Consider the following 16,207-nt stretch of genomic DNA (forward strand, 5'->3'; position numbering starts at 1 on the left):
AGGGTTAGATAGAAGTAATAAGGAGTTGAGCTATTAAATGGTATTGTTGAGTATAAAGAGAAAAGAAGGATAAAAGTAAGCTGAGAAAAATGTTCACCGGAGTTATGTAACATAAAAGTAAGGAATCGTCGAGACATATGATACTATCAAGAGTGAGTAAGTTAATGGTTATACAGAAGTTTCAGGACAACACGATTAATCATGAGTTTCGAGGAATTAAGGGAGTAAGAAGTTGGTAGAATATCTGCATGATATGAGATTTTGGTGGAGAGTTAGATGATGACATAATTAAGAATAGTATTGGGAAGAATGTTGAAGATTTGTTCATGGGTGTGATGTTCGTTATTTGGGATGTTAACCAAAGATAGGAAAGAAATCGTGATATTTAGAGATGAGTGTAAGAGGTTTGATGTCCGGACAGTGGTAGTGTTATGGTTTGTGACTAGTGGTTAAGGGTGATGGTATATTAGAAAGGTAACAATTCTAAAGAGGTTGATTTTGCAGAGACCAGATTGCTATGTATGGTTGTGAGAGAGTATAAGGTGTGGTTATATGAGGCGGTTGTTAGTAGTTGAGTATTACTAGTATGGTTATATTTGGCATGAGTTGATGGTTATGCGAATGGGAGAACGTGTTATGAGGGGCATACGAGTTAAGCTCGGGTGAGAGGTAACTTTTATAAGGTGGTAACTTACGTGATCAGGATTGATTGGTTGGATGTGATTACGGGTCTGTGATATATATATATAAATGTTTGTGTGAGGTTTTGACCTCACAAGACGTGATATGGTGTGATTATCATAAAGTTGTTATTTGAATGTTCTGTAATGCATGTTGAGTACGCTAATCTAATTGAATTATATTCAAAAAGGTAATAATTTGAGTGATCTGGCATGACTGGCTATACTTGTATGTATTCATGATATATGTCAATCTGTGATATGGTATGGGGATGATATTCACGAGGTTATTATCTGTTTAATTCATAAAATATGTTATGTTATGATTTATTAAAGTGGATTTGAGTAAGTTTTTCTTGTCTGAGAAGTTATTCTGAGTCAGTATTTATGGGAGTTGTATGCAGTTGTGATAACTATCGATGTGGTTGTGGTGCCTCGGGTGGTGATCCGGGCACGATATTTAGTGTTGTGATGCGGGTATTTTCGCACTGCGGTGTGGCTGACGGTAGCGGTGTTGTGATGCCGTCACCGGTTGTGGTGGAGTAAGCGGGATGATTATGATTCGGGTTTCGACAGTACATACCAGTCATACATAGATTGTTGTTTTGTTTGATGTTGCTTCCTGTGAGTTCCAGTTTGTACAGATAGACAGTTGTTTTGTTATTGATGTTTCTTACCAGTTAAATTTTGGGATGAGGGTAGAGTACGATATGAAATAGAGTTGTATATGTTTTCGTTGTTGTCATGGTATAGTGACACTCTGATGGGACACGGTTGGAGAGGTTGTTCTGATAATTCGATCTTGTTCTAGATAAGGCTTCCGTAGACATGGTAATGGCAAATGATTCGTAACACATGTGTGGTAATGACCTGAAAGATGCAGGGGGTTCATAATCCTTTGTGGAGACAGTGAGTGTAGGGTGTTGGGGGAATTAGTGTCATGTTAAGTTATGTATGAGTTTTGCGGTAATCAAGGAAAGAACTTGAGGATCTAGTGTGAGTGTACATAACGAGAGTGGATCGTGAGTTATGCTTTTGGGAGATAGGTGCTTTACATAGAGAGGTATGTTGTTTTGCAGTAATAATGGAGAGTTAGTATGGTGATTTTGCTACGAGTTTTATGGTATAGGTTAGGTGATGGGCCGAATGAGTTGAGATATGAGAAATGTTTAAGTAAGAGAGCTTTGGATATATACCTGGCGAGTGTTTAGATTATAGGTGGCTATCTTTGACATGCGGTGGTGATGAGGATAATGAGACGATATAGCAATGATTTAGTATTAGTGAGTTACGAGGACGTAACATTTATCTTAACAGGAGTAGGATGCGATAAAAGAGATTTTGATGGTTGTACATATGGTGGTATATTTTTGGAAGTAGAGTGTTGGTGTAGCATAAAGGACGGATATTTGTTTTGATTTTATTAAAGGTCATGACAGTTGGATGATGATGTTATGAGTGTGAGTAAACTTCGAGGACGAAGTTCCTTTTAAGGGTGGTAGATTGTAACATTCCGCTTGATGTTTATGGGTGTCTTGATAGTGGATTTTCTAGTGGATAATAGGTTAGTGAAACGGAGCTAGCAGCGTTAGTGGACGGTAGTTGGTAGTGTATGGAGTTGGTGTCGGGAGAGTCTATGACGTAGTTGATACGATATCGTGAGCCATGTTGTGGAGGTAGGAATAGTTGGTGGAGTTGGTGTTGAGAGTTCATGTTTTATAGGTTGGGGTTTTGTTTTGAGTTCTTAGTTGCGTTGTTGTGTCTTGATCGAGTTAGTATGTTTGTTTTTGAGTATGGGTTGAACTTGGGGACCAAGTTCTTTTTAAGGAGGGAAGACCGTAAATACTCCGTATTTATAAGTCTTGGGGTACTCTATCGAGTAGGCCTTACTCTGTTGAGTAAGGGTAAGTTGCGTTTTAGAAAAGTTTCGACTGTTGGGTACTCGATCGAGTAGCTGGGGCACTCGATCGAGTAAGGGGTACTCGATCGAGTACCTCGGGTACTCGATCGAGTAGCCGGTTTTTTACGGGGAGTTTTCTCGGGTTTTGTTAATTATGCGATTAAGGTATATAAGCTTTGTCGTCATTATTCTAAATCACTTTTGCAAAACCTAAATTACTGTTTAAGAGAGAAAGCAAGCAAGTTCTTCATCCTAATCGCATTATTAGCAATACCCGGAGTTTGGAAGGTCAGCTCTTAGCGTTGATTATACCGTTGAGTTCCTTGCGTCGAGGGTAAGATCTATGTACCCTTTTTATTGTCTTTCCTTTGATTTGGTTAAACCCTAATTTAGAGATTTGGGGGTTTATGTGTAGTATGTGATTCGGTAGCCTTTATGTGTTGTATGATAGAAGGAGGGTTCATAGAGGAAGCTTTTGATTCAAAGAAGAGAGACCGTCTGATTGTGTGCTTACCAGGTAGGATTTCCTACTCAGTATTAGTCCCATAATGGGATATTGGTTGATGTGTTGTGTTTGGTTGTTTGATATAGTAATTGTATTGTGATTGTGGTTGTGATCGTTGTTGATGGTTCGCGAGGCGTGGCCTCGGCTGAGTGGGGTCACTTGCGGGAGTGGCTTCACGCCCTAGTTTCGCCTTCTGTGGAACCCGCCACAGAAGGGATGTGCACATTAATGGACAAGGTTATGCTCACTATGTGGAGCGGGGATTTGGTGGGTACGGTTGCGGTCCCCCACTCGCGGCGGGTCCGGTGGACGATCGATGATTGAGATGTTTGGATTTGGCGTGATTGTGTGTGTGTGACGCTTAAGTCATCTTTTATCTTATTGTTAGTATATATTGAATTGTGTGATTAGTACGACCGGTGTTGTTTTGTAAACTGCGGTGATCCATTCGGGGATGGTGAGCGAGATATTGAGCGTATTGAGATGAGTAATCTTGAGATAGCCGGGATTGCCACGACACGATGATAGGAGTCTTCCGCTGTAGCTTATTAGTTATTTACATTTCATTAGAACATCGGTTTGAGAACATGTATCGTACTTTTGGTTTGGTTTTGAGAATTGTAACTCTTCGCTAAGTATTTATAATTAAACGTTGTTTCTTCATTGTTATTTGATTATCATTGCCTCGGGTAACCGAGATGGTAATGTCTTCATACCTGAGTGGTCCTGGTAAGGCACTTGGAGTATGGGGGTGTTACACATATTATAAGAGGAAGGACAAATTTGAAACGCGTGCAACGCACGGGCACAAAATCTAGTATTAAATAAACTAGGGTAGCGATTAGGAAATCGAATTTCAATTCAAATAAATGATGTGAAATAAAAAATCTGAAATATTGATTAACAAATTCAAATACATTGTTTGGGATAATAAGAATCTGAAAATCTGATGTTTGAAAAGGCAAAAAACAAGAATCTGAAAATCATTACTCTCCTCCTAATGATTGTAGTTGGTCATGGAAAAAGATAGAACATACATGTCATGAAGAATTTAGACCTGCTTATTTTAATGACCTATGGCTTGGCAACAGTTCTGCATATACCACTAAAGAAGGATACAACTGGCTTAGAGTCCCTCTCCCTAATGTCAGATGGTGGAAAGTAGGGATGACAATGGGTAGAATCTGGATAGGATCCTATAAGATCCAGATCCGATCCATATTTGCAGGATCTGAAATTCTCATATCCATATCCGGATCCGCAGGATCTGGATTGGATCAGGATATATCCATATCCTTTTGATAATAAAAGAAAAGTCCCTCTTAAAATATGAAAAGATTATTTTTTGTATTTTACTACGACGTAACATACTAACATACTAAAAGGCCCGTGCATCGCACGGATATTAAATCTAGTATATATATAAAAGAGAGTTTTTTCGAGCGATCTGAGAGCGTCCACGTCATCAAAAATCAATTTAGGAAAGTATAATATCTTTTAATTATTATAATATGTATATTTCCTAAATTATATTCAAGTGATATTTCCAATTTTTATATCAAACTTTTACATTTCATTTGGCAAAAAAATATCGTTAAAAAAATTATGAAAATAATATAATTAGCTTTGTGGAAAAAAATGCTATCATAGAGTATAGATTTCATATTATTTGCACATATTAAAGATGGTGTACTTCTTAATACGTAAAATTGTGTACTTTTTAGTATGTTTTGTCCCACATTGGAAAATAAGTAGGAGTGGTGAATATAGTACATATAAATAGTAGAATTGTCCCACATCGAAGGATTAATATAAGGTGATGTGATCCTATGATTATAAATAGGAGGCATATTTGGAACTTATGTATCCACCAAAAAAAATTTTGAGTCTCATAAATATTGTTTTAAAGAGCTCTTAATATTTTCTATCATTATCTACGATATGATATAAAAAATAAAGTGGAAATCGTTGCAGGGAACTACCCGGGAAAGAGTTAAGAACATGAACAAGAAAATCAAAAAAATACAAAACTAAAGGTTTTACTAATGGTAGTCTCCTGACACAGTACAAAACTAAAGATTTTACTAATAGTTGTCTTCTGAATGCAGTAATAGAGTGTTAATGAGTCGTTATATGTACGATATAGAGATCCATATCTAAGTATCTAATGATCGAGACTAAGTGGTTTTACCTTCAAAGAAAAATAATATGTATACAATAGTAGCTTTTTTAAGACGAGACATGTATTTCTTGGTATGTTATATCTTTCACATTGAAAAATAATGTAGGCATGATGAACATACTACGTCTAAATAATTAAATTATGTATCTAACATTGAAATAATAGTATACGGTAGGGTGATTCTATAAATATAAATAGGAGGCATCCTTGAAACTTAAGTATTAACCCAAAATTTTTTGATATAAAAGATATGTACTTTTTAGTATGTTATATGTTCCACATTGAAAAATAATGTAGGTGTGATGAATATATTATGTATAAATAATAGAACTGTCCCATATATATACATTTTCTATATTATATTAAAGTGATGTTTATAATTTTGATATAAAAACTTTATATTTCATTTAACAAAAAAGTATCGTATGAAAATTATATAATTAGATTGTGACAAAAAAAATGCTATCATTAGAGTGTAGATTGTATTGTATTGTATTTTCTCATTATTAAATCGGGTTGATGTCAAAGTAGGTGCAAAAAAAAATGGTGTACTTAGTATGTTATTTGCCCTACATTGAAAAGTAATGTAAGTCTGGTGAATATACTATGTATAAATATTAGAATTGTCCCACATCGGAAGATTACCATAAGGCGGGGTGATCTTATGATTATAAATAGAAGTCATAACCCAAAATCTTTTGATTCTTTTAAGTATTGTCAGAGAGAGTTCTTAAAAGAGTTTGTATTACTGTCTCTACAATAATGATTTCTAACCTAAGTTAATCTTTGGAAAATCTTTTAGTTATTATAATATATACTCTGTATTTCTTATTTTATATTCAAGTGATGTTTCTAATTTTTATATAAAAACTTTTACATTTCATTTGGCAAAATAATGTCGGTAAAAAAACTATGAAAATAATATTATTAGATTCATGGTAAGAAATGCTATCATTAGAGTATATATAGATTTCATATAATTTGCACATATTAAAGATGATGTATTTCATAGTATGTTATATGTCCCACATTGAAAAATAATATAGGTGTGATAAATATACTACATATAAAAAATAGAATTTTCCCACATCGAAATATAGCATAAGGTAGGTGATTCTATAATTATAAATAGGAGGCATCCTTGGAACTTAGACATCAACCCAAAATCTTTTGAGTCTCTTAAGTATTGTCTTGGAGAACTCTTAAAAGTTCATATCATTATATTTTCTACCTATAGATTTTATATGTCCCATATAGAAAAATAATGTAGGTGTGGTAAATATACTACGTTTAAATAATATAATTAGAATTGTGTTAAAAAATATTCTATCATTAGAGTATAGGTTCCTATCATTTGCACATATTTTAATTATGATAAAAAAAATAGAAAACAAACGTCCATGGTAGCATGTGTAATCTATAAAGAGGTTACCATGAGAAATTTTCCAATATTATAATGATATAGTTAATTAAATTTTCGTTTAAAAGAGAGAGATATCCGTACCAATAAAACAATAAAGGGGGTATTATTTTTTAGTTGTTATTTTATTGTCACACCATCAAACTTAACGTTCATTTAACAGCCTTTACATTAGGGGGTACCATGGGCAAAAAAATGGAACCTCAAGGGTACCATAGGCAGATTCTTAAAAGTAGGGGTAACATAGAAAATCTGACAAAATTAAGGGGTAACACGGGAAATTTCCATATCTAAATTACGTTAAATTTTTTTTGAAGAAAAACAACGTACAAATATTAATGGAGAGTACTTGATCATATTATTAAATTTAAATATAACTAATAATGAGTAGCAATTGTCTGTATTCGGTATTCGAGATCTGGTTGGATGTCGAACTAAGTGCAAAAAAGATGATGTAATTCTGAGTATGTTATTTGTCCACATTGAAAAATAATGCAGGTTTGATGAATATATATTACATATAAATAGTAGAATTGTCACACATCAGAAAGAAATCCAAGTTTGGTGAATATATTACTTATAAATAGTAGAATTGTCCCACATCGAAAGATTAGTATAAGAGATTAGTATAAGGTGGGGTGATTATATGATTATAAATAAGAGTTAATCCCCGTATATATTAATCTTTTTTTTTTTTGAAAGAGATATTTTAATAATATGTAAACAAATCATAAGACATAGAATGTAAACATTAAACCCTTATAACGTTCTTTTTTTTTTGCATTATAAATAAGTAATTATCCCGTTGCCATGCACGAACAACTTGTAATATTATATTTTATAAACAGTTGATGAATTTCACATAAAAGAAGACCACTACAAATTTCAAATTCTGCTCATGAAAAGACTCAATTCAAACTGTAACTCCACGTCGATTCAACTATGCTTAGGATACATTTCTGCATGAGAGATGAATAATTGAAGTTAATTTTTTATGAAGTTTCATCTAATCCTAGTAAGATTAACTCTTGCTTTGTAAATTTGTAATTTATCGAGCCACTTTGTAATGAATTGAACAATGACTATAATGTTCTTGCATGTGCAAAATGTATGCTCATCGCCATAAGTATAGTATGACTTCAGAATTATGTGTCACAGATTTCGTAAGAAAATTAATTTTAATTAGTCCTTTTTATATGATGATCAATGATTTTAACGTTGAAATTCTATCCTTTTTCGGTATAAATTTATCAATTTTATACGCTTTTTTATCAACCTATATACCATAAACTGCTTATCTTTTTTCAATCAATTTTTATATTTATGTTTGTTACTCTAATTATTATGTTTTACTATTATATAATGTGTATAATATAATATTGTTTATGAGTGTTTTTTCAATGTTTCTGAGTTTTATTTTAATTTTTTAAATACGTTAAAAATCAAATCTAATTGAGCTAAATCTCTTAAACTATTGTACAATGGTATTACCATTATTGGTGATATAGTGTACCAACTACTTTTCAAGACAAAGTTTATTTTCTCTTAAGTTTTTGATATTTTTTTTAAGTAATTAGCATAAGTTGAACTCCTTTTATCACTCCGAGTTTTATATAACTATAAGTCCAACACACGGTAATAATAAAAGACTTAGATGAATTTTTGGCTTAGTACAACATAGTATTAACTTCTTCTTTAGTAGTAGTTGTAGTAACTTTATTGTTATTTAAGATGTGTACTATCACTAAACTTCCGACAAATATTGAATTACATAAGAAATAGATGTTAATCTGTAAGCAACTTCTTTTTTAGACGTACAACATCAATAATCTGATAGAATTTTACTCTGAAATCAATCTTTTGCATTGCCTACTCTCTTTGGAGGTACAACATAATAATTAAAACAAATACTAATACCCGATTACTCGGTAGTAATATTATTAAAATACTTACTTTGAAGTTTAATGAAAAAGTAAATCAATTTGTAATACTCATACTTTACTTCTTTGATCTCACTTGTCAACTAAAAATTCTTATCTATGACTACATTTTCTTAAAGCTTTTATCGACATTATCCTCATACATGCACACAGGGGTGTCTAAGGCCACGGGCAACCACGGGCGTGGGAACCGGACCTCCGCTTTTGGTCACCGTATTATAAGCTTTCATTAATGAAATTTAATACAAATCTCGAAGTATAATATACTTGTGTATTCATTTTGGGGTCTCATTTTTCCGTGTCGCACTGGGCCTCCATTTGTTTTAAGACGCCCCTGCATGCACAAATCATTATAAAATTGATTAACTACTAAAGTAATATGGCTCTAAAGATCACCAAAGTCACGGTTGCTAATATAGGCCATGATTATGCTTATGCCACTATGAAACCTTATTGTCATAGAGAAATAATTCCTCCGTCTCGTTCATTTAGTTACCTTTTATATTATTTGCGAAAATATTTTAACTAAACGTAAACAAATGATTGGGACATAAGGAGGATATTAATACACACTTGTTAAAAAGAGCGATAATAAATCAATAAATAGGCAGATGTTATGCAAATAAAAAAAATAGCTTGTTTAGTTAACAATGAATTTCATGCTGATGATAGAATCTTGATCAAAGTAAAAGCACCATAATGTACGTGTTAAATTCCAGTGCGAATTAGAGTATAATGTAACTAATTTCTCTCGTAAGCAAATCAATGATTATCCTCGTAAAATAATCCATAAATAAAGGCATCATTCTAGAAACAAATCCATAAATATGACGTATTAAATAAGCTAATTAAAACTTACTAAGTAAGCAATCAGAAGCATGCATAATCAAACTTACACTAATAAATTTAATGATTGAACCAAAAACTAATAAATTTAATGAAAAGTTCTTAATCAAAAATATAAAACATATCAACAAAAAATACGCACATATTTTGTAGCAGTAAGTGGATTATACATCTGATGTAGTACATCAGATGATATAATTTTGAGCATTAAGATAAAGTTTTTGAGTTTTATTCTAAAATTTTTGAGTTTTATTATAAAGTTTTAGAGTTTATTTACTTAAACTTTATCTCAAAAAGTTAAATTATAACTCAGAAATTACATATAAGCTCAAAAAAAAAAAATTGATTTTTGACATCATAAAACTAAAATGTAATTTATATACTCTATAGTACTCGAAAAAAATACACAAAAACTCAAAAAGTCATTAAATATGATGTATTACATCTGATGTATAATCCTTTTTCTCATTTTGTAGTAGTGTTAAGGAGTTCTTACTTCTAAAATAATTCTTGGTCCAAATCACTTTTTACGGGTGTAACATATGAGAATAAATTGTTTGATCGCATTAAGAAAACTAACAAATTCCTCTGTATCTTCAACATTGACCAATATATTTCTTGTAGCATAATTTATCATTAACCTGTATCATATATACAAACTACCAATATCAGTAAAAATAACTAAAATCGATCACATAGTTAAATATACAAAAGAACAAAGCAAAAAACATAGTAGAAGGAAAAGATTTTAAACCGGAGATGAATGCATGCTAGAGGTAAAGCTTAAATAGTCCTTTTATACTTGACTTATTTCCCTCTTAAAAAATAAGGCAAATGTAAACTATACACGGGGATAAAAGGAGTACAAAATAACGTCACGATGTACATTTGTACACAAAATTCAGAACAGAATATATATGCTACATCAGGTTAAAAATTAAAAGCGACACGTACCTGAGTAGTATATTATTGATTGTTATATCTCCATCAATCATAACATATGCTAACCTACCTACATGCAATAAATAAAACTTATTAGAAAATCATTAAACAATAATCTAACTCGAAGCAAAAACAACATATTACTATAATGCAACAATAAAATTTAAGCACAATGTAAACATGTATTAAGCTACAGAGAAACACCACAAATAAATAAGGTCATATACGACATAAAGATAAAACTGATATAATAATAATAATAATAATAATAATAATAATAATAATAATAATAATAATAATAATAATAACAACAACGTGAACTCGTGAAGTGGTAATTATGATTTTTTAGAATGAATATACTTTATCATATATATCTATCTATCTATATTATTAAAGGAAGCTTTTTTCGAGCGATTATAGAGAGTCCAATCTTTCGGAATCACTTCCGTGCTAAATTGTCCAATTTTTAATTACCAATATAATAAATATCTAACTAATGGTGATAGAGTTTTGGAATTCAATTCCTACGTGCATACATACTACTCGTGCCATGGTAGAGTTTGAAGGGAGCTATAACTCAGCGTTTTAGTTATATGGTATTAATTAGGATTCTTTATAGAAGTGTATATATATATTATGATATCGACAAAAAAAAATATATAATAATACTCAAAAACTCCGTCTAGCAGTAAATTGTTTTCAATTTTATCTCCTACGATTTCTATATATGCATTTTTTTCGGCTAGATAATAGCTACGATCCATATGATATATACATTATTCTGTGTTCACGTTGCACTTTATTATTTCATGTTTGTAAACATGATAAAATTGCTATTGCTATTGATATTTTGATGTTTGTAAGATTAATACTTTTCTTTTATGATTTTGCAGGGTATTGATGTGTTGATTATATTGTATAGGTTTTATGTGTTGCGTAAGAGTTCATCAACTTCTTTTCAAGGTAATTTTATCTTTTATCCATTATTTATCGTATCGAAACTCGAGTTACGTTTCCTAATACTTACGTTGCTCATTAACAGATATTGGAAAGGAATATTGTAGGTTTCATTAAAATTGAGACCGATATATTTTAGAAATAAGTGAGGTGTTGGCATATTGTGGCAGGATCTTAGTTTCGTCTGTCATTATTTGGATGTACGATGTTGCATATATTCTTGGTGTTTGTTTTGGCTTTTTTTTGCTTCTTTACATTTTTCTTAATCCGAATCATGTTTTGACTACATGAATCTAAAAGATAGACATAGGATAAAAAACGTGAAAGACTATACCTGATTCAATGTATTATAAGGAAATAACAAGTAGCCAATAATCTTCAATCTTTCTATATTCTATATTTTTTTGCCGGAGGAGACACAATCTTACTCCCTCTATTCCCGTTAATAGTTATCTATTGCATTTTAGACCACATAAATCAATTATCTCTGGCTTGCACATGAAGAGACCACCCACAAAAATATGTCATAAATAGTGAAAATAGAGAATTATTGACTGAACACCAAAATAAGGGAAATATACAACTATTAACCAGTACGGAAGTCGGAAGGAGTATTATATTCGGTATATACAAAGGGAATTCATATACTTAAATACAAACATTACTTATTTATCGCCGACCGGACAGTCTTAGTACCATTAGATTGTGCTTGAAATCGAATTCAACTACCTACGGTGAAACACTTTACTTTGACAAGTATCTTAGAATTAGTTTGGATTGACATTGATTACATTTATTAAGAGTTATTAGAATATTGAGTAAAAATAAAAATTTACCTGATTTCACCATTAAATAAAAAGGTTAATGAGTCAATAACAACTTTATGCACAAGTTTACAAGTCCGGCAATTTGCATTAGTTAGACCTTTTTCAAAACGAAGTTTTTTTCGAGCGATTACCAAAAGTCCAACTTTTACGGTTGGCGGTGTTTGTATTAGAGTAGAATTACAAGTTTGCCAACGGCTTCAACAAGTAATTAACATAGTATGGACATACAAATCCAACTTTATAATCATAATATTCCTCTTAATTTTTTTTGTTTATATTCTTTGATGATAGGATGGACTTTTGTTGTAATATTGAATGTCCGTGCATGAGCACTTTCAATGAACTAGAGGCAGTATGAATCTATTTAAAAAAAAAAGTGACAAAAAATTCTTTTACGAGGATTTTTGATTGTACTTCCTCCACATCCCAAGCAATTATTTATGGTTCTTTTATTTTAGTGTTTAGACCCTATTATTTTCTGCTTAATTTATGTTCTTTTCAATTTAATTTCAAATTTCTTCTTTTCAATTTCGATTTAGCTCAATTCAAATTCACCCACTCAGGTTCAACTCGGCTCATTTAAGCTCTATTCATCTCAGCTAACTTCAACCCAGTTCAACTCATTTCAGTTTAACTCAGTTTATTAAGCTCAAAAAAACATGACAGCTATTTAGCTACGTTTTCATTTAGCATGTATAAGTTGACATCTTTTTCCCGAGTTGTTATTTCACCTTTCTTATTTCACAAAACATGAATCCTAAACTTTTGTTGTTTTGCCAAAATAAAGTAAAAAATTGACTGAGATTTTTTGGAGTATATGTTACCAACTTTTAATTATTACTACACAATACACAACACTACAGATCTGCTCTGGTAGTCGTTACAAAAGATTCTAACAAGTGGCCCGTGCATCGCACGGGCATTAACTCTAGTGTACATATATAGAGAGACATATTAAGGTAATAGTGTTTGTTTAGGTTTCTATATATTAATTTTATCTTGTACCAAAAAAAATATATTAATTTTATCCAATCCAATTTTCATGATAGAGTTTCTTGATCTCTAGTGTTGTCATGGAGTTGTGACTTGTGATACATTTTGTATTTCAATGGTTGTAGGCTACATGAATTTCTATCGTATGCTACATGGAATTAAATACAATAAGATTCTTATATTAATATTGCTCAAAAGCATTTACGAAATAATGGACTCTTTATAATCGCTCGAAAAAAACTTCCTTTATTAATATAGATAGATAGATAGATATTGATTATTGATTAAAGTACTTTTCACAAAAAATATAAACGGAATTACCTTTTCACATACGGATTTTACTTTTCACAAAAAATTTCCGAATTCAAAATTTATCAAGGTCATTGTTCATTCAACAAGGTTGTGCACAGTCTACCGAAAACTAATTAGCAGGCCATAGATAAATAATTTAGTGTAACAACATTAAAATTTAAAGTATTTGAATCTTTTTTTTAAAATGTTTGCTAAAACACACGAAATGGATTTCTAACAAATTTCTGCAAAAGAAAAACCAAATGCTGATTGTTAGACCACATCATATACATTCTCAAAGGCCTACAGCGCCGTACAGGAATGTATAGCAAGCTTATTAAGCTAATCTACAAATTATAAATTAGTGATGCACTGCTCCTCCTGATGCATCAATTACTACAATCCTCATTGCCGTCCATCATTGTTTGAAAAATAATTGCTACTAACAGCCTCCAAGAAAAACTTGTAAACAAAAAGAACTGATATTCGAGTACCCTTCATTAGTTTCTGCTTACTACTTGCGTTATATTAGTGTTAAAAATTACATCTCGACCTCCAGTGGCTTGGTACTCGAAAATGTTTTCTCCAATTCTAATGCTTTCAATTGTCTGTGTACCACCGTGATTAACATTTTCACCGATCTTTGCTTGCCAGGAACGATGTGTTGTAGTTGTACTAATAATCGGAACTGCAGACGAATTGTTGTTGCTGGAGTCACGACTTGAAGACGATAATGTGGAGTTGCCGTTGGTATTATGATGTGCTGAAACTGTTGCGCCAAGGATTGCAATTTCAATTTCAGAGGTGGATCCATGGCGTCGTGGATATATGCATCCCAAAATGTTCTTCACGAAGTTAAAGATAGCTTTGTAAATACTTTCTAGAGTTCGGAGAACACAATAAGTAACTATCAAAGACGAGACAATTGTTGCCCCTATTATTACATCATACTCCCTCCATCTCACTTTTATCGTCTCCATTATCACTGTAGGATGATTTAATAAAAGATTATGAAATAACAATCTTACCTTTTGAATTAACGGGAATGGAGATAATATCATTGGGATGTAGATGGTGGTTCCTAAAATATTTAGGGGCAATATTGGAGGTTTAAAACTTTTCCTTACTGAATTTAGAGAAGGGACGATATTTACGGGATAAATTTTTGGAGGGAGTGGGACAATAAAAATGGGATGGAAGGAGTATAAATGTTGAGAATCACTCTCCCCTTTAGTTTCTGTATTATCTCGTCGCCCAACTCTAAGCGAACGATACAGAATAACAATGACATATACAACAAAGCAAAAGATTGCAATCAAGAGCTGCTGTTTCTTGAGAGACAATACAAAATGTACACCGACAATCGATTGAAGTAGACATCCAACCCTGCAAAATATATTCCAGTAACGCTCTTTATTGTTGTCCCGCTTCACGGTCCATGAACCCTCAGTATATATGTATTCCCAAGAACTGGTATCACGGATCAAAAAAGCAATGGCACATATAAGGAGACAAACGAGACCTACACTGATGTTGGACCATAACCAAGGCACTGCTAAAATGGGTAAGATTGTGTTGTAACGCTCGAATCTGCTTGCCTTTTCTATGCAACCAATATTGTAAAACGTGACACCAATCAAACAAAAAATGTAAACAATGCGGACAACTTGTATGATGATCCATGACCCAATTGTGAGAATGTCCATCATTTCTGAACAGGATGAATAGAGATTGTTGGGGTTTCTTTCTGGTGTCGGAAGCGTGTCTCTAGAACAAACAAACAACAGGAGACCGTCTCACACACACACAAGTACACGACCACAATAAATAGGAGGAAAAAACCACGGCCTCTCCCGGCAAATCGATCCACTAATAAGAGATATAATGTTCCAAATTACACAACACAACCAGCCACAAGTTCAACAATAAGTACACTATCAATGGAGATACAATACTAAAATGAAATACCCAAATCAATTTAGTAAACTAATCCCAACACCCCAAAGATCTACCAAATACCAATTGAAGAGAACCCGGTACACCGTTACCGGAGGAGTGTTGACGTAGCTTGAACCGCCTCTGAGCTAGACCAGCTTCGAATAGATCTGGCAAATCACCTCTTGTATTTGTCACTCTCTCACTCAAACCCTTACTCCCTCTTTTATCTATGGATGTTGACCTCTCTCTCTCTCTCTCTAATTTGCGTCTTACTAATTAGATCGTGCTACTGTCCGAAATATATACACACTTGCATTTGGTGCCCCTCTTTTTTAATGGCTTGTCGTGCAAGCCTCTATGCTGGACTACAAAGACAAGTCCACAATACTTAACACTCTGGCCCAATAAGAGCTTCGCACTAGAGCTGGCGAGTCCCTGACCCGACCCAAACCCGATAGAACCCAAGAAGTTGGCAACCCGACCTGACACAATGAGAACCTGTAACTTGACACGACCCGGTAATCAGTGATCTGAATTCGACCCAGACCTGACCCAAGTTTGACCAAACCTGATATTGACCCGATTAAATTGATGATGATATAATTATTAAGTTAATATTGATCGTAATGAAAGTGATTTAGACTCTGTTCTTTTGGACTTCTATTTGCTGAACTGAACTAAACTGAACTTATAGGAACTGAACTGAACTTATAGGAGCTAAACTCGAATCAATTTATAGGAACCAATGAATCGAACTTATAGGAGCGAATCGAATCGAACTTATAT

The sequence above is a fragment of the Silene latifolia genome, chromosome 11, assembly GCF_048544455.1.
Source record: "Silene latifolia isolate original U9 population chromosome 11, ASM4854445v1, whole genome shotgun sequence".
In the NCBI taxonomy this organism is placed as follows: Eukaryota; Viridiplantae; Streptophyta; class Magnoliopsida; order Caryophyllales; family Caryophyllaceae; genus Silene; species Silene latifolia.